Source organism: Zea mays, chromosome 1 (assembly GCF_902167145.1).
Source record: "Zea mays cultivar B73 chromosome 1, Zm-B73-REFERENCE-NAM-5.0, whole genome shotgun sequence".
In the NCBI taxonomy this organism is placed as follows: Eukaryota; Viridiplantae; Streptophyta; class Magnoliopsida; order Poales; family Poaceae; genus Zea; species Zea mays.
Window position 1 is genome coordinate 10,393,423 of NC_050096.1, and position 18,957 is coordinate 10,412,379.

The following is an 18,957-nucleotide window of genomic DNA, read 5'->3' on the forward strand; positions in this document are numbered from 1 at the left end:
GCGAGTATTAACACTCCCTTAGAGGCTCGGGGGCTACTGTCGGAGACCATAATTAGGGGTACCCTCAAGACTCCTAAATCTCAGCTGGTAACCCCCATCAGCACAAAGCTGCAAAGGCCTGATGGGTGCGATTAAGTCAAGGATCGGTCCATTCGAGGGACGCGATCGCGCCTCGCCCGATCCCAGCCTCGGGCAAGGGCAGCCGACCCTGGAGGATTTACGTCTCGCCCGAGGACCACCTACGACAACGGACACACCTTCGGCTCGCCCGAGGCCCAGTCTTCACCAAGAAGCAACCTTGGCCAAGTCGCCACGCCAACCGACCGAATCGCAGGGGTATTTAATGCAAAGGTGGCCTGACACCTTTATCCTGACGCACGCCCTCAAGTCGACAGAGCCGAAGTGACCATAGTCACTTCGCCGCTCCATTGACAGGCCTGACAAGAGGACAGCGTCGCCTGCGCCGCTCCGACTGCCGTGCCACTCGATAGAGTGAGGCTGACAGCAGCCAAGTCCGGCCTCAGGCGCCATAGGAAACTCCGCATCGCCCGACCCCAGGGCTCGGACTCGAGCTCAGCCCCGGAAGACGACGAACTCTGCTTCGCCCGACCCCAGGGCTCAGACTCAGCCCTGGCCTCAGCCGACGGTCTCCGCCTCGCCCGACCCAGGGGCTCGGACTCGACCTCGGCCTCGGAAGACAGACTCGACCTCAACCTCGGAGGAGCCTCCACCTCGCCCAACCTAGGGCTCGGACCGACCACGTCACAGGAGGTGCCATCATTACCCTACCCCAAGCTGACTCAGGCTACGGGGAACAAGACCGGCGTCCCATCTGGCTCGCTCCGCCAAACAAGTAATGATGGCGCCCCGCACGCTCTATGACAATGACGGCTCCCAGCCCCCTTACAGAAGCAAGAGGACGTCAGCAAGGACCCGACAGCCCCGACAGCTGTCCTTCCGCCAGGCTCCAGCGCTCCTCCGACGGCCACGACACCACACGAACCGGGTGCCAAAACCTCTCCGGCTGCCGCGATGGCATGTACTTAGGGCACTAGCTCTCCTCCGCTAGACACGTTAGCACACTGCTACACCCCCCATTGTACACCTGGATCCTTTCCTTACGCCTATAAAAGGAAGATCCAGGGCCCTCTTATAGAGGGTTGGCCGCGCGGGGAAGGACGGGACGGCGCTCGCGTAAGGCCGCTCGCTCCCTCCCGCGTGGACGCTTGTAATCCCCTACTGCAAGCGCACCCGACCTAGGCGCGGGACAAACACGAAGGCCGCAAGATTTCACCTCTCACGCCTGTCTCCCTCCGGCTTCTTCCCCCCTCCGCGCTCCGTCTCGCACCGACCCATCTGGGCTGGGGCACGCGGCAACAATTTACTCGTCGGTCCAGGGACCCCCCGGGTTCGAAACACCGACAGTATCGAACGTACCCAGGGTCATCCCTCGCTCTGCGTGCTCTGAGGCGGCTGTCGAACCCTTCGGGGGCCAGCCTACGAACCCCTGATCAGTAGTAGGCATGGAGCCCGAGTGGCCTGAGGCGGCCGTTGAACCCTTTCGAGGGGCCAGCCTTCGAACCTCTAACCAGTAGTGGGCGCGGAGCCCGAGTGCTCTGAGGCGGCTGTTGAACCCTTCCGAGGGGCCAGCCTTCGAACCTCTGATCAGTATGGGGGCTCAAGGCCCGCTTCCTTCGCGGAGAAGGATCCCTTTCGAAGTATCCCCTTTCCCGGTCCCTGTAGCAAGAGAGAGAAAGAGGAAGTGGAAAAGGATACAAAATCGAACGACGTGGCGCACCTTTTTTGACGCGGTCATTATGGCGGAGGTGAAGCGTTGCCGGCTTCGTCTGCCAAAGGTGCCGCCTGTCCTGCCGCAGAGTTAATGCGACAGGACGAGTGGTTCGCGGGGCAGCCGTTGTGCGTGCGCGAGCCGTTCGAGGAACGGAACACGGGCGCGTCGTCTTCACGCCGTGGGAGAGGGTTCTCTCGCTGTCCCAGGAGGGGGCGTGAGCTTGCTAACGACTTGACTGCTGCTTCCGCCCGCCTGCCACCGCCATTACTGCCGGCCCATTTCTGGCCGTATCGACCGTCGCGCCTTCTCCCGCGGCTGACCGACCCGTGACCGATGTGCTCGGTTGGCATTGTCGGGTCATGCGCAGGGTCGCCTCGAGTCGCGGTACCGATTCCGCAGTCGAGGAGGCGCGGTACTGGCGCGAGTGGCAGTGCAGTTTCTCGCACGTAGTAACCGGCACGCCGGTTACATGACGTGTGGGCCTAAGCCTCCATGTTGGACGCGTCGATGTCGAAAGGGTGCACCCCCTTGGTGCGGTTGCATGCCGCCTACATGGCGGTCCGCCCTTTCACCCGCTGGTCCGGGCGATAGTGGAGGAAATCTTGTAATCGCTGGGCCGTTGTGCGCTCCGCGCGCGGCGGTTTGGCTTCTTTTGTCCTGGGCCAGCTTGCATGACTCGTGGGACCCAGCCCCCGTGTCGTAGGGGGAGGACCTTGGAGCGTGTTGGAGAAGATTCAGTCCGCGCCGGCTGAGGACGCAAGTGGGGAGAGTCGCCTTTAAAAGGGGGGTGACCCCCTTGGATGGCAACCATGTCTTCGCACTCCATGTATCGCGTCCTTCCACCTTCCGAGCCCCCGGATGGGGAGCGCTCGCGTCGCTTTCGTCTTGCTGTCGTTGGAGGAACGCAACTTCGCGGAAGTTGGTACCTTTCAGCCATCGCTCGGCTTCAAGGATTTTCATCAGGCAGCCCGGCTGCATCCCCTCGCCGGTGGTCACCCAAGACGGTGACCACCAGTTCGATGGTGGGGAGAAGCGAGCCGGGCTGTGTCCTCCGCCCCTCCCTCAGCTTCAAGGATGTTCATCATCAGTGCTGGGGAGGGGAGTGCGCCGAGTTGGGGCCTGTCTCTGCGCGGCCAGCGGCCCGCTCCTTCCCTCAGTGATCGGGGGGAAGGGCGTTCGCCGTCCGTGGCGCTGGCAGCTGCCACGTGTCGGCTCTCCGGCCTGAGCGGCTTCGGCGTTGTTTCCGGTGTCACCTCCCACCGAGGCAGCCGGAAGAGGTTTCTCCGCCGACGAGATAGTCGGAGCCACCCGCGAACTGACCTCCGACTCCACGGCCTTGGTAGCTTGTCCTCGCCCCTCGAGTGGGGTCGTGGGCGAGGGCCTTGCCGCAGCAGCGTCTACCCTGAGGTCATCACTGCTGCTGTTTGGCCGCCCGGGGCGGAGGTCGTTGTCGCTGCTGCTGGAGCGGGCGGCTGTGCGCCACCTGGGGTTTCGTCGCCCCGCAGGTCCTCCAATATGGGGGGTTGTTCATACCTACGGGGGTGGAACCGGAGTTCCGTTTGTAATGACACCTTGAGTGCCGGTGTCTGTTCATTGTGGCTGTCGGGGCCTGAACATGTATGTATTTTTTGCATGAAGCCGTGTTTTTTCCTCATTTCGAGCACTAGGACTCACCTGTCGGCTAACTGAACCGCTTAACCAAGTGTGAGTTGCCTCGTGCGAAGGTGACGAGTGAGGTATCCGTATCCCGGAGGCGTAGGAGTCCCTCGGCTCGGTCGGCCTTGCCGCCCGAGGCTTCTCTTGCTTAGTTAAAGGAACCCTCGGCCGCTCTGCGGTGAGCCGGGGCCGAGGGCAGCGGTGTCAGCATGGACAGAGGCAGAGTTGGCTCGAAAAGAGGCTTCGTCGGCCAGAGCCTGGCCGGGCCGTCCACTGGCGGGACCAACGTCGGAGTCGAGTTGCCGAGGCCACGAGCCGGGCTGGTGTCCTCGGGGGACAGCTGGCTGAGGCTTCGGGGCGGCCGGCCGAGCCATCTGCTCGGGTCGGGTTCCTGGAGGAGACCCTGGCGGCGATGGCCCGGGCGTGGTGCTGACGTCGTCCTTCGGAGCGGAGATCCTCCGACCGTGTTGCCGTCCGAGGCTCGGTCGGACTTCACCGAAGGTGGAGTTGACGCCGAGGGTGCTGCTGCTCCCCCTCCATCGACGTCTGAGCCTGCAGGATCGGTTCGCCTGTAGTATGCATATGTTTTTTGCGGCCGCCGAGGCCCAAACATACTGTCGTCGCGTTGTAAAGCTGCGTTTCTTTTCCTCTTGTTTCGAGTATCAGGGCTTGCTCGTCGGTAGCAGAATCATTTATCCGAGCTAGAGTTACTTCTCACGGAAGGTGATGAGTGAGGTATCCGTATCCCGGAGGCGTAGGAATCCCTCGGCTCGGTCGGCCTTGCCGCTTACGTGTACTCTTGCTCGTCCGCGGGATTCTACTATCGACGTAGCCGAGAAAACCCGAAAAACCGTTTCGGCAGAAAGTCTTTTGAGCGTTAAGGCTTGTTCGGTCAGCAGGATCGCTCATCCGGACGTGAGTTACTTCTCGCAGAAGGTGATGAGTGAGGTATCTGTATCCCGGAGGCGTAGGAGTCCCTCGGCTCGGTCGGCCTTGCCTGCTTACGTGTACTCCGTCGTTTTCATGATCCCACTACCGAAGTAGTCGAAAAGCACGAAAGATATTCCGGCAGAAAGACTTTTTCCGAGGAAAATTTTGACGCGGAGGGGGTTCCCCCCTTCTAGCCCCCGAGGGAGGGTCGGGCTTTGCCGAGGCAAGGCTGACCCTTCCTTGATGGTTCGACTTTATTAGCGTATGTAAACGAGGTGTATGAACGACTTGAAAACATCTTAAGGGTAGAAGCGACGTAGCTGTCGGATGTTCCAAGCGTTGCTGTAGACCTCGCCTTGACTGTTGGCCAGCTTGTACATTCTGGGCTTCAAAATCTTGGCGATGATGAATGGCCCTTCCCAGGGAGGCGTGAGCTTGTGGCGCCCTCGGGCGTCTTGTCGCAGCCGAAGCACCAAGTCGCCCACCTGGAGGTCTCGGGCGTGGTAGCGTCGCAGGGACTCCTGATACCGCGCCGAGTGTAGTAAGGCCATGTCCCGAGCCTCTTCCAGCTGGTACAGTGAGTCTTCTCGGTTGGTTCGGTTGCTTTGGTCATCATACGCCCTCGTCCTCGGGGAACCGTATTCTAAGTCTGTGGGCAAGATGGCCTCGGCCCCATAGACTAGAAAGAACGGTGTGAAGCCCGTGGCTCGGCTCGGCGTTGTCCTCAGACTCCAGACCACCGAGGGGAGTTCCTTCATCCATCGCTTGCCGAACTTGTTGAGGTCGTTGTAGATCTGTGGCTTGAGTCCTTGTAAAATAATGCCGTTAGCACGCTCTACTTGCCCATTCGTCATGGGGTGAGCCACGGCGGCCCAGTCCACCCGGATGTGGTGATCCTCGTAGAAGTCCAGGAACTTTCTGCCGGCGAATCGGGTGCCGTTGTCGGTGATGATGGAGTTCGGGACCCCAAAGCGATGGATGATGTTGGTGAAGAACGCCACCGCCTGTTCGGACCTGATGCTGTTTAGGGGTCGGACCTCGATCCACTTGGAGAATTTGTCGATGGCGACCAGCAGGTGCGTGTAGCCCCCAGGTGCGTTCTGCAAGGGACTGACGAGGTCCAGACCCCACACAGCAAACGGCCAGGTGATGGGTATTGTTTGCAGATCCTGAGCGGGTAGGTGCGTCTGCCTTGCGTAGAATTGACACCCTTGGCAGGTGCGGACAATTCTAGTGGCATCGGCCACCGCGGTCGACCAGTAGAAACCTTGTCGGAAAGCGTTTCCAACAAGGGCTCGAGGCGCTGCGTGATGACCGCAAGCCCCAAAGTGTATTTCTTGTAAGAGCTCCTGGCCTTCGGCGATGGATATGCATCGCTGGAGGATGCCGGAGGGGCTGCGGTGGTAGAGCTCCTTCCCGTCACCCAGCAAGACGAATGACTTGGCGCGCCGCGCCAGTCGCCGAGCTTCGGCTCTGTCGAGGGGTAGCTCTCCTTGATGGAGATATTGCAGGTACGGGGTCTGCCAGTTTCGATTAGGCGTGACCCCATTCCGCTCTTCCTCAATGCGCAGTGCCTCACCCTCGGGGGCCGAGGGTGCCTCGGGCTGAGCCGAGGGTGCCTCGAGCTGAGCCGAGGGCACCTCGGGCAGGGCCGAGACCTTCTCGGGCTCGGGCGTGTCGTTTGTCTTGACTGAGGGTTGATGTAGGTCCCGGGAGAAGACGTTCGGGGGAACCGTTGTTCGCGCCAAAGCTATCTTCGCTAGCTCATCCGCAGTCTCGTTGTACCGTCGGGCGACGTGGTTGACCTCGAGCCCGTAGAACTTGTCTTCCAGGCGCCGAACCTCGTCGCAGTAGGCTTCCATCTTTGGGTCGCGGCAGTGGGAGTTCTTCATGACTTGGTCGATGACAAGCTGCGAGTCACCGAGAGCGTCGAGGCGTCGGACCCCTAGCTCGATGGCGATGCGCAACCCGTTGACCAGAGCCTCATACTCGGCCACGTTGTTGGACACCGGGAAATGGAGGCGCAACACGTAGCGGAGGTGCTTCCCGAGGGGCGAGATGAAGAGCAGGCTCACGCCTGCCCCTGTTTTCATCAACGACCCGTCGAATAACATGGTCCAGAGTTCTGGTTGGATCGGAGCTGCCGGGAGCTAGGTGTTGACCCATTCAGCCACAAAGTCCGCCAAGACTTGGGACTTGATGGCCTTCCGAGGGGCGAACAAGATTGTCTCGCCCATGATTTCCACCGCCCACTTTGCAATCCTACCCGAGGCCTCTCGGCACTGGATGATCTCCCCCAGGGGGAAGGATGACACCACAGTCACCGGATGAGACTCGAAGTAGTGTCGCAACTTCCACCGCGTCAGAATCACCGCGTACAGCAGCTTCTGAATTTGTGGGTAGCGGATCTTGGTCTCGGACAGTACCTCACTGATGAAGTAGACCGGCATTTGGACGGGCAATGCATGCCCTTCTTCTCGTCTCTCAACCATGATCGCGGCGCTGACCACCTGAGTGGTAGCGGCGACGTAGATCAAGAGGGCTTCTTCGGCAGCGGAGGGCACCAAGATGGGCGCGCTGGTAAGGAGCGCTTTTAGGTTCCCGAGGGCTTCCTCGGCCTCGGGGGTCCAAGTGAAGTGCTCGGTCTTTCTTAAGAGGCGGTACAGAGGTAGGCCTCTTTCGCCGAGGCACGAGATGAAGCAGCTCAGAGCCGCAAGGCATCCCATGACCCTCTGTATGCCTTTCAAGTCCTTGATGGGGCCCATGTTGGTGATGGCCACGATTTTCTCCGGGTTGGCCTCGATGCCTCGCTCGGAGACGATGAACCCCAAGAGCATGCCTCAGGGGACTCCGAAGACGCACTTCTCGGGATTGAGTTTTACGCCTTTCGCCTTGAGACACCGGAATGTCGTTTCAAGGTCGGAGAGGTGGTCGGAGGCTTTCCTCGTCTTGACTACGATGTCATCGACGTAAGCCTCGATGGTCCGACCAATGTGTTCGCCAAACACGTGGTTCATGCACCTTTGGTACGTCGCACCCGCATTCCTCAAACCAAATGGCATAGTAACGTAGCAGTACATGCCAAAGGGCGTGATGAAAGAAGTTGCGAGCTGGTCGGACTCTTTCATCCTGATTTGGTGATACCCTGAGTAGGCATCGAGGAAAGACAGGGTTTCGCACCCAGCAGTGGAATCCACGATTTGATCGATGCGAGGCAGAGGGTAGGGGACCTTCGGACATGCTTTGTTTAGACCAGTGTAGTCTACACACATCTGCCATTTCCCTCCTTTCTTTCTCACAAGCACAGGGTTGGCAAGCCATTCGGGATGGAATACCTCTTTGATGAACCCTGCGGCCATCAGCTTGTGGATCTCCTCGCCTATGGCTCTGCGCTTTTCTTCGTCGAATCGGCGCAGAGGCTGCTTCACGGGTCAGGCTCCAGCTCGGATATCCAGCGAGTGCTCGGCGACATCCCTCGGTATGTCAGGCATGTCCGAGGGACTCCACGCAAAGACTTTGGCGTTCGCGTGGAGAAAGTCGACGAGCACTGCTTCCTATTTGGGGTCGAGCTTGGAGCCGATCCATATCTGCTTGGAGGTGTCGTTGCTGGGGTCAAGAGGGACAGATTTGACCATCTCAGCTGGCTCGAAGTTGCCGGCGTGGCGCTTCGCATCTAGCGCCTCCTTGGAGAGGCTCTCCAGGTCGGCGATGAGGGCCTCGGATTCGGCGAGGGCCTCGGCGTACTCCACGTCGCATTCGTACGCGTGTCGGTACGTGGGGCCGACGATGATGACCCCGTTGGGGCCCGACATTTTGAGCTTGAGGTAGGTGTAGTTGGGGACGACCATGAACTTGGCGTAGCATGGACTCCCCAGTACTGCATGGTAGGTTCCTCGGAACCCGACCACCTCGAACGTGAGGGTTTCCCTTCGGAAGTTGGAGGGAGTCCCGAAGCAGACGGGCAGATCGAGTTATCCGAGGGGTTGGACGTGTTTCCCGGGGATGATCCCGTGAAAAGGCGCCACGCCTGTCCGGATCGGGGACAGATCGATCTGCAGGAGCCCGAGGGTCTCGACGTAGATGATGTTGAGGCTGCTGCCTCCGTCCATGAGGACCTTGGTGAGCCTGACGTTGCCGATGACGGGGTCGACAACGAGCGGATATTTCCCCGGGCTCGGCACGCGGTCGGGGTGGTCGCCCTGGTCGAAGGTGATGGGCTTGTCAGACCAGTCAAGGTAGACTGGCGCCGCCACCTTTACCGAGCAGACCTCCCGACGCTCTTGCTTGCGGTGCCGAGCTGAGGCGTTTGCCACTGGCCTACCATAGATCATGAAGTAGTCGTGGACCTCGGGGAACTCCTCTGCCTTGTGATCCTCCTTCTTGTCGTTGTTGTGGGCCCTGCCACCTTCCGCCGGTGGCCCGGCCTTGTGAAAGTGGCACCGAAGCATGACACACTCCTCAAGGGTGTGCTTGACGGGCCCCTGATGATAGGGGCACGGCTCCTTGAGCATCTTATCGAAGAGATTGGCACCTCCAGGAGGTTTCCGAGGGTTCTTGTACTCAGCGGCGGCGACAAGGTCCGCGTCGGTGGCGTCGCGTTTCGCTTGCGACTTCTTCTTGTTCTTCTTCTTGGTGCCACACTGAGTGGACGCCTCGGGGACGTCTTCCGGCTGGCGGCCCTGGGGCTGCTTGTCCTTCCGGAAGATGGCCTCAACCGCCTCCTGGCCAGAGGCGAACTTGGTGGCGATGTCCATCAGCTCGCTCGCCCTGGTGGGGGTCTTTCGACCCAGCTTGCTCACCAGGTTGCGGCAGGTGGTGCCGGCGAGGAACGCGCCGATGATGTCCGAGTCGGTGACATTGGGCAGCTCGGTGCGCTGCTTCGAGAATCGCCGGATGTAGTCCCGGAGAGACTCTCCCGGCTGCTGGCGGCAACTTAGGAGATCCCAGGAGTTCCCAGGGCGCACGTACGTGCCCTGGAAGTTGCCAGCGAAGGCTCGGACCAGGTCGTCCCAGTTGGAGATCTGCCCCGGAGGCAGATGCTCCAGCCAGGCTCGAGCGGCGTCGGAGAGGAACAGGGGGAGGTTGCGGATGATGAGGTTGTCATCGTTCGTTCCACCCAGCTGGCAGGCCAGTCGGTAGTCCGCGAGCCACAGTTCCGGCCTCGTCTCCCCCGAGTACTTTGTGATGGTAGTCGGGGTTCGGAACTGGGTCGGGAACGGCACCCGTCGTATGACCCGGCTGAAAGCCTGCGGACCGGGTGGTTTGGGCGAGGGGCTCCGATCCTCCCCGGACCATAGATGAAGAAGATGTTCCGACGGCCGCTATACGAACCATGGCGATTGGAGAAGTGCGGCCACAGGAACAAGATGAACGAGATCAACCTTCTTCCTCAACTATGGTGCATTCCCCAACCGAAGGTGACGTACAGGTACCTCAAGTGGAGGCGATTGATCAAGGGGGAGCACAAGGTGATCAAGTGATGGAGGAAGAAGCGCAACCGGCACCTCCAACCCAAGTTCGAGCGATGATTCAAAGGGATCATCCCGTCGACCAAATTCTGGGTGATATTAGCAAGGGAGTAACTACTCGATCTCGATTAGTTAATTTTTGTGAGCATTACTCCTTTGTCTCTTCTATTGAGCCTTTCAGGGTAGAGGAGGCCTTGCTAGATCCGGATTGGGTATTGGCCATGCAGGAGGAGCTCAACAACTTCAAGCGCAATGAAGTTTGGACACTGGTGCCTCGTCCGAAGCAAAATGTTGTGGGAACCAAGTGGGTGTTCCGCAACAAACAGGACGAGCACGGGGTGGTGACGAGGAACAAGGCTCGACTTGTGGCAAAAGGTTATGCCCAAGTCGCAGGTTTGGACTTTGAGGAGACTTTTGCTCCTGTGGCTAGGCTAGAGTCCATTCGTATCTTGCTAGCATATGCCGCTCACCATTCTTTCAGGTTGTACCAAATGGATGTGAAGAGCGCTTTCCTCAACGGGCCAATCAAGGAGGAAGTGTACGTGGAGCAACCCCCTGGCTTCGAGGATGAACGGTACCCCGACCACGTGTGTAAGCTCTCTAAGGCGCTCTATGGACTTAAGCAAGCCCCAAGAGCATGGTATGAATGCCTTAGAGACTTTTTAATTGCTAATGCTTTCAAGGTTGGGAAAGCCGATCCAACTCTTTTTACAAAGACATGTGATGGTGATTTGTTTGTGTGCCAAATTTATGTCGATGACATAATATTTGGTTCTACTAACCAAAAGTCTTGTGAAGAGTTTAGCAGGGTGATGACGCAGAAATTCGAGATGTCGATGATGGGCGAGTTGAACTACTTCCTTGGGTTCCAAGTGAAGCAACTCAAGGACGGCACCTTCATCTCCCAAACGAAGTACACGCAAGATCTACTAAAGCGGTTTGGGATGAAGGATGCCAAGCCCGCAAAGACTCCGATGGGGACCGACGGACACACCGACCTCAACAAAGGAGGTAAGTCCGCTGATCAAAAAGCATACCGGTCAATGATAGGTTCTTTGCTTTACTTATGTGCTAGTAGACCGGATATTATGCTTAGCGTATGCATGTGTGCTAGATTTCAATCCGATCCTAAGGAGTGTCACTTAGTGGCGGTGAAGCGAATTCTTAGATATTTGGTTGCTACGCCTTGCTTCGGGCTCTGGTATCCAAAGGGGTCTACCTTTGACTTAGTTGGATACTCAGACTCCGACTATGCCGGATGTAAGGTCGATAGGAAGAGTACATCGGGGACGTGCCAATTCTTAGGAAGGTCCCTGGTGTCATGGAACTCTAAGAAACAAACCTCCGTTGCCCTATCCACCGCTGAGGCCGAGTACGTTGCCGCAGGTCAGTGTTGCGCGCAACTACTTTGGATGAGGCAAACCCTCCGGGACTTTGGCTACAATCTGAGCAAAGTCCCACTCCTATGTGACAATGAGAGTGCTATCCGCATGGCGGAGAATCCTGTTGAGCACAGCCGCACAAAGCACATAGACATCCGGCATCACTTTTTGAGAGACCACCAGCAAAAGGGAGATATAGAAGTGTTTCACGTTAGCACCGAGAACCAGCTAGCCGATATCTTCACTAAGCCTCTAGATGAGAAGACCTTTTGCAGGTTGCGTAGTGAGCTAAATGTCATAGATTCGCGGAACCTGGATTGAATTGTAGCATACATGTATTTCTGCTTTTGATCATGTTCCTTTTTGCATTTTGTTGCTTTACTATGGTGCTCAAGTTGTACAAACACTCCCTGGACCTCACAAGTCCGTTGCAAAGTGTTGCACATGTTTAGGGGGAGATGTGTTACAACTTGACCCTCTGAGACTAACCATGTGCTTGAGTTTGATGCTTTAGTCTCGAAGGAGGATTGAAAGGGAAAAGGTGGACTTGGACCATGAAAGACTTCCACTGCACTCCGATGAGAGGGTAACTTATTCCAAGTTCATCTTTAAGACTCTTATTGCCTTTGTATTCTTATTGAAGATTTTGGTGAGGCAATGGGGTTATAAGGCCAAGATTAATCCCGTTTTGGTGCTTGATGCCAAAGGGGGAGAAAATAAAGGCCAAAGTGATAAATGGATCAGCTACCACTTGAGAGATTTTGAAAATAGTAGAATAGAGTTTTTGTTGTGTCAAAAGCTTTTATTGTCTTTTATTGTCTCTATTGTCAAAAGTTGGCTTCTTGTGGGGAGAAGTTTTGACTATGGGAAATAGGGGGAGTTTTTGAAATCTTTGATCAATCTCTTTTGGAATGACTCTCTTTATGCTTCAACATGTGTGTTTGACTTAGAGATAGAGATTTGAGTTTGATTTGCAAAAACAAACCAAGTGGTGGCAAAGGATGATCCATATATGCCAAAATTGAATAAAACTCAAATTTATTTTATTTGAAGTGATTTTGCACTTGTTCTAGTTGCTTTATGTTGTGTTGGCATAAATCACCAAAAAGGGGGAGATTGAAAGGGAAATGTGCCCTTGGGCCATTTCTAAGTATTTTGGTGATTGAGTGTCAACACAAGTGCTTAAATGTGCCCATGGTTGAACAAAGTGCAAATCACAAGTAAAGGTATGTTTCTAAGCCTTAGTACATTGGTTTTGTGTACTAATATCTTGTCTAAGTGTTAGAAACAGGAAGAAGAAGAAAAGAAAAGAAGTGGAGAGTGGCTGTGTACAGCCAAAGGCTGTTTCGGGCTGGGGCACCGGACTGTCCGGTGAGCCAACGGTCGGCTAGGGCCAACGGTCGGCCGCTGATTCTGCGCGCGACACGTGGCCATGCCAACGGTCGGAAGGAGGCACCGGACTGTCCGGTGTGCACCGGACTGTCCGGTGCGCCAGATCTGCTGCAGTCGGCAACGGTCGACTGCGCTGTTTAAGGAAATAAATCGGGCACCGGACAGTGTCCGGTGTGCACCGGACTGTCCGGTGCACCCGACGGCAGAAGGCAAGGATGGCCTTCCAGATTTGCTCTCAACGGCTCCTAGCTGCCTTGGGGCTATAAAAGGGACCCCTAGGCGCATGGAGGCAAAAACCAAGCATTCCTTGAGCACTCTTGATCACTCACACATCAATCTTGCACACTTGTTTGACATTCTAGTGATTTGAGCTCCGTTCTAGTGTGCTAGTCTTTTGAGCTCAAGTCTGGGTCTTGTGTGTGCGTATTTGCTGTGATCTTTGTGTTGTGTGTGAGTTGCTAATCCCTCCTTTGCTCCGTGATTCTCTGTGAACATCTTTTGTAAGGGCGAGAGGCTCCAAGTTGTGGAGATTCCTCGCAAACGGGATTGAGAAAAGAAAAGCAAGAACACCGTGGTATTCAAGTTGATCATTGGATCACTTGAGAGGAGTTGAGTGCAACTCTCGTCCGTTGGGACGCCACAACGTGGAGTAGGCAAGTTTTTGTACTTGGCCGAACCACGGGATAACCACCGTGTCATCTCTGTGATTGATTTCTTGTGGTTATTTTGTTTTGACTCCTCTCTAGCCACTTGGCCATACTTGTGCTAACACTTAACAAGTTTTTGTGGCTTAAGTTTTGAAGTTTTACAGGATCACCTATTCACCCCCCCCTCTAGGTGCTCTCACCGTCGGACCGCGGCATCCTCCAGGAGATTCTTGAGCTCTCCCTGGATACGCCGCCCTTCGGTGGTCGATGGTTCCGGCATCGCGCAGAGTAGTATTGCTGTTGCAGTCAGGTTCTGGCCGACCCCACTGGAAGCCGGTGGCGGCCTTGCCCTGATGTCGTCGGCAATGCTGTGTTGGATGCCCTGGGGTAGATGACGCGCTTCTCCGGCCGGAGCTTGGTCTGCCCGATGTTCCGCCGGAACTGCTCATGTGTTGCTGCTCCCTCGTCGAGCTTGGCCTGCATCTCGCGGGTTTGCTCGAGCTGTGCGTCCTGACCCCCCGCAGGGACTGGGACCACAACTAGCTCCCGAAGGATGTCAACGCGAGGCGCAGGCCTAGGGGGATCGCCGTTTTCCGGCATACCAAGATGGTTGCCTTCGCTGGGACCCCCTAGATCGACGTGGAAACATTCACGACTTGGGTCATAGTCCTCGTCGCCGAAGCTGCGGCTACCATCGGAACAATCGGAGAGGCAGTAGTCGCATGCGGTCATGAAGTCCCGCATGGCACTGGGGTTACCGAGCCTGGAGAAATCCCAACAAAAGTCGGGCTCGTCATCTTCCTCAGAACCTGAGGGTCCGTAGGTCGAGACGACCGTCAGTCTGTCCCAGGGCGACCGCATATGGTACCCCGGAGGGTTGGTACATGCCTCTATGAAGGCTTCCACCGAAGCAAGGTCACTTGGTGGGTCGAAGCTGAATCCAAAAGGCACGAGATGGGAATCGGTCGGTACCTCTTGGTCGACGGGCGGTGACGAAGTCGCGTCAGGGGTGGACTGCACCGTTGTCTCAGGTACGAGGGCGACGCCCAACAAGTCCTTCGCGAGCGTGCTGGCGTCGTTCGTCTGCTTGGGGTTGGAGTGTTGCGGGGAAACGACGCTCGTCTTCGTCTCAGACGCAAGGTCGAAGCCCGACGTGTCCCCCGCTGGGGCACCGACGTCGTCGACTTGCTCGACAGCCGACGAGGTGCCACCTCCTGCTTGGCCATAGTTGCCCCGCCTCCTCCTCCGTCGGTGGGGGAGGTGAAGGGACAAACCCAGATGTTGTTCTTCCGCCATGTGGGGAAGACGTTGTTGATTCCGCTGCCGGCGGGCGGGCTGACGACCGCCATTGTCGCTGTCGCGCGGTGGAGGAAGGAGTATCATGTCGTAGCTGTCGTCGAGGGACATGAACTCAAGACTCCCGAAACGGAGCATCGTCCCGGGTTGGAAAGGTTGCTGGAGACTACCCATCTGGAGCTTGACGGGAAGCTGTTCGTCAACACGCAGTAGGCCCTTACCTGGCGCGCCAACTGTCGGCGTTTCGACCCCGTGGGGTCCCTGGACCGACGAGTAAATTGTCGCTGCGTGTCCCAGCCCAGATGGGTCGGCGCGAGACGGGACACAAAGGGGGGAGAACAGTAAGGGGAACCCGCGGCATTCGTGTTGTCCTGCGCCCAGGGCGGATGGATGCGCTTGCAGTAGGGGGTTACAAGCGTTCGCGTGGGAGAGAGAGAGAGAGCGAGAGCCTTATGCGTCGACCCGTTCTCCCGCGCGGCTAACCTTCTCGTACGAGAGCCCTGGACCTTCCTTTTATAGGCGTAAGGAGAGGGTCCAGGTGTACAATGGGGGGTGTAGCAGTGTGCTAACGTGTCTAGCAGAGAGGAACTAGAGCCCTAAGTACATGCCGTCGTGGCAGTCGGAGAGGTTTTGGCACCCTGTTCATGTGATGTTGTGGCCGTCGGAGGAGCGCTTGGGCCCTGCGGAAGGACAACTGTCGGGGCTGTCGAATCCTTGCTGACGTCTCCTTGCTTTCGTAAGGGGCTGAGAGCCGTCGTCGTCATGGAGCACGCGGGGCGCCATGATTATTTGTTTACCGGGGCGAGCTAGATGGGACGCCGGTCTTGTTCCCCGTAGCCTGAGTTAGCTAGGGGTAGGGTAATGATGGCCCCCCCTGTGACGTGGTTGGTCCGAGCCCTAGGTCGGGCGAGGCAGAGGCTCCTCCGAGGTTGAGGTCGAGTCCGTCTTCCGAGGTCGAGGCTGAGTCCGAGCCCTGGGTCGGGCGAGGCGGAAACCGTCTTCCGAGGCCGAAGTTGTGTCCGAGCCCTGGGGTGGGGCGAGGCGGAGTCCGTCGTCCAGCGTCGAGGTTGAGCCCGAGCCCTGGGGTCGGGCGAGGCGGAGTTTCCTATGGCGCCCGAGGCTGGACTTAGCTACTGTCAGCCTCACTCTGTCAAGTGGCACATCAGTCGGAGCGACGCAGGCGACACTGTTTTCTTGTCAGGTCGGTCAGTGGAGCGGCGAAGTGACTGCGGTCACTGCGTCAGGATAAGGTGTCAGGCGATCCTTGCATTAAATGCTCCTGCGATACGGTCGGTTGGCGGGGCGATCTGGCCAAGGTTGCTTCTTTGCGAAGACTGGGCCTCGGGCGAGCCGAAGGTGTGTCCGTTGCTTGAGGGGGCCCTCGGGCGAGACGTGAATCCTCCGAGGTCGGCTGCCTTTGCCCGAGGCTGGGCTCGGGCGAGGCAAGATCGTGTCCCTTGAGTGGACTGAGCCTTGACCTTAATCGCGCCCATCAGGCTTTTGCAGCTTTGTGCTGATGGGGGTTACCAGCTGAGATTAGGAGTCTTGGAGGTACCCCTAATTATGGTCCCCGACAAGATACATATGACACATGACCATCCTTTATTATTATTGTTGGATTATTTATTGCTCATGATAAGATTATTGTGTTAACCGGAACATGGAGAACCACCCGGGAAAACAGTGCTACCACAAAAAGTGGAATGGGACACCCTTGGACAAGTAATTAGGAAAGCTAGAGAGAAACTACCTTACCCGAGAGGGGCAAGCGAAGAGTGCGGCACTGCAGAGTATAGGGAGGTCCTCGCATCGAACTGTCTGTAAATCTTTTAGGTCGAGGGATTCCTATGCTTCCTTCTTCCTGAATCCATAGCGGTTTTTTCTAACTAGTGGAACTTTGGAAAGACCTCGTAGTGCTATCTTGCCTCGTCTCCTCGGTAGAGATGAATGAGACCGGGATCTTATCCCCGACATCTAGCATACATATATAATTTAAATACACATAAGTAGACATATGACACATGATGATAGTGTCGGCGTTTCGAGACCGGGGGGTCCCTAAGCCGACGAGTGAGTGTGCCGCGTGCCCCAGCCCAGATGGGTCGAGCGCGTGGGCGAGCGCAAAGGGGGGAAGCGAGGTGGCCGGAGACGGGCGTGAGAGAGGTGGAAATCCCGCGGCCTTCGTGTTCGTCCCGCGCCCAGGTCAGGTGCGCTTGCAGTAGGGGGTTACAAGCGTCCACGCGGGTGAGGGAAGCGAGCGGCCCCAAGAGAGCGCATGTCCCGTCCTCGTCCCCGCGCGGCCAACCTTCTCTAAGAAGGCCCTGGTCCTTCCTTTTATAGACGTAAGGAGAGGATCTAGGTGTACAATGGGGGTGTAGCGGAGTGCTACGTGTCTAGCGGGGGAGAGCTAGTGCCCTAAGTACATGCCAATGTGGCAGCCGGAGAGATCTTGGCACCCAGCTGGTGTGGTGTCGTGGCTGTCGGAGGAGTGGCGGAGCCTGGCGGAGGGACAGCTGTCGGAGCGGTCGAGTCCTTGCTGACGTCCTCCTGCTTCCGTAAGAGAGCTGAGAGCCGCCGTCGTCACAGAGCTTGCGGGGCGCCATCATTGCCTATCTGGCGGAGCTAGCCAGATGGGACACCAGTCTTGTTCTCTGCGGCCCGAGTCGGCTCGGGGTAGGGTGATGATGGCGCTTCCTGTTGACGTGGCTGGCCTGCGCCCTAGGTTGGGTGTCGTGGAGGCTCCTCCGAAGCCTGGGTCGAGTCTGTCTTCCGTGGCCGAGGCCGAGTCCGAGCCCCTGGGTCGGGCGAGGCGGAGGTCGTTCGACAGAGGCTAGGGCGGAGTCCGAGCCCTGGGGTCGGGCGAAGCGGAGTTCGTCGTCTTCTAGGGCTTAGCCCGAGTCCGAGCCCTAGGTCGGGTGGAGCGGAGTTCGTCGTCTTCCGGGGCTTAGCCCGAGTCCGAGCCCTGGGTCGGGCGGAGCGGAGTTCGCCGTCTTCCGGGACTTAGCCCGAGTCCGAGCCCTGGGTCGGGCGGAGCGGAGTTTCCTATGGTGCCTTCGGCAGGGCCTGACTGCCTGTCAGTCTCACTCTGTCAAGTGGCACTGCAGTCGGAGTGGCGCAGGCGGCGCTGTCCTTTTGTCAGGCCGGTCAGTGGAGCGGCGAAGTGACGGCGGTCACTTCGGCTCTGCCGGGGCGCGCGCGTCAGGATAAAGGTGTCAGGCCACCTTTGTGTTAAATGCTCCTGCGACTCGGTCGGTCGGCGCGACGATTTAGTCAGGGTTGCTTCTTAGCGAAGGCAAGGCCTCGGGTGAGCCGGAGATGTGTCCGTCGTTGGAGGGGGGCCTCGGGCGAGACGGAAATCCCTCGGGGTCGGCTGCCCTTGTCCGAGGCTAGGCTCGGGTGAGGCGTGATCGAGTCGCTCGTATGGACTGATCCCTGACTTAATCGCACACATCAGGCCTCTGCAGCTTTATGCTGATGGGGGTTACCAGCTGAGAATTAGGCGTCTTGAGGGTACCCCTAATTATAGTCCCCGACAGTAGCCCCCGAGCCTTGAAGGGAGTGTTAGCACTCGCTTGGAGGCTTTCGTCGCACTTTTTTGCAAGGGGACCAGCCTTTCTCGGTTGCATTTTGTTCCGGTGGGTGCGCGCAAGCGCACCCGCCGGGTGTAGCCCCCGAGGCCTCGGAGGAGTGGTGTCACTCCTTCGAGGTCTTAATGCCTTGCGTAATGCTTCGGCTGGTCTGGTTGTTCCCTCATGCGAACTGGCTGTAGCCCGGGTGTATGGTCGGGGCCCAAGTTCTCGGGCTGGTATGTTGACGCTGTCAACGGTTCGACAGGAGCCGGGTTTGCGAGAGCAACCCCCGAGCCTCTGCACAGGGCGAGAGGGCGATCAGGGACAGACTCGGCTTTTTTACATACGCCCCTACGTCGCCTTTCCGCAAGGAGGAGGGGGGAGAGCGCCATGTTACCCTCGATGGGCACCGAACATGGTGTCTCCGGTGAGCTGCAAGCGGGTAATCCGAGTGGACGTCCGTGCCCCGTTCGTTAGGGGTCGGCTAGGGGCCCAGAGGCACGCCCAAAAGTACCTGCGGGTGATCTGCCGGACCCGGTCCCCTGGCGACGGGGTCCGAGGGCTCGATGCCTCCCTCCGATGGGATTCCGTTACAAGATCGCTCCCGCTGGTCTCGGAAATGTCCTAGGGTACCTCGGGAGCGCAGCCCGAGCCTCGGCTATGTATCGAACGTACCCCTGGTCATCCCTCGCTCGGCGTCTGAGGCGACTGTGAACCCTTCGGGGGCCAGACTTTGAACCCCTGATCAGTAATGGGCGCGGAGCCCGAGTAGCCTGAGGCGGCCGTGGAACCCTTCGGGGGGGCAGCCTTCGAACCTCTGACCAG